The sequence below is a fragment of the Sinocyclocheilus rhinocerous genome, unplaced genomic scaffold (assembly GCF_001515625.1).
Source record: "Sinocyclocheilus rhinocerous isolate Xijiao unplaced genomic scaffold, SAMN03320098_v1.1 scaffold1170, whole genome shotgun sequence".
NCBI lineage: Eukaryota > Metazoa > Chordata > Actinopteri > Cypriniformes > Cyprinidae > Sinocyclocheilus > Sinocyclocheilus rhinocerous.
The window spans coordinates 22886-23857 of NW_015652163.1; positions in this window are offsets into that span (position 1 = coordinate 22886).

The following is a 972-nucleotide window of genomic DNA, read 5'->3' on the forward strand; positions in this document are numbered from 1 at the left end:
TTTGTGCCAGGCTGGGGAGAAAGGTATTTTAATAATGTAAATCATGTGAAAAATAATGCGTTTTTCGAAACACCAAGCATGAGAGCATGTTCTAGTACACCCCCAAAACAAAATCAAGACTTTGTAAAAGAGCATAATAGGACCCCTTTAAATATTCATCTAGCTATACTTCACATTAAACTATGGAACGGCTTCAGAACACTTAAAATATAGTGCACGGAAATGTATGGTGCTTTATAATGTTTTTGTGCCTTTCGTGGGGCTTAACAATAACACAGAATAGTATACGCACAATATCGGATTTGGATCGGTCTCGTCTGACCGATACCCGATCTGGCAGAAAATGGCAATATGGGAGCCGATACCGATACTGAGTATCGGATCGATGCATCCATAGTATTTTTAATATAAAAATAATGCAAAATTCAGTTTCATTGCTAGTATGAGATATTTATCTAAATCCAGCTGCGGTTGCAACATGTTAATTTTGAACCCTGACTGCCCAGCTCATACCATCCAGGTTGATTGGCGTCCCAAGAAATTGTTTCTGCATTGACTTGTCTCCATCAACATGCCAGGTTACAGTTTCATTGACAGCTGGCTGGAAGATGAGAAATATAAAATAGAGTGGTCGACCGATATTTGTTTTTTGACAGCCGATGCCGATATCTTGGAAAGCAGGGTGGCCGATATAAAGGCGATATTATTTTATTTATTTTAATTAATATTTAAGAAATTTGAAATCATTTGAAAATGGATTTTAAAATAAATTTGTAAAATATACATACTTATACTTTAGATGACAATGTATTTTTCACAAATAAATAAATATTTAATAAAAAGTCAACATTGTAACCACAGGGCACTAAGTAATCTGGGAAGTTTGTGTGCATTGGGAATCATATTTTTTCAAATAAAGCCAAGGTAACAGTCATTTTACACACAGCACACAGTGAAAATGACATGAATATG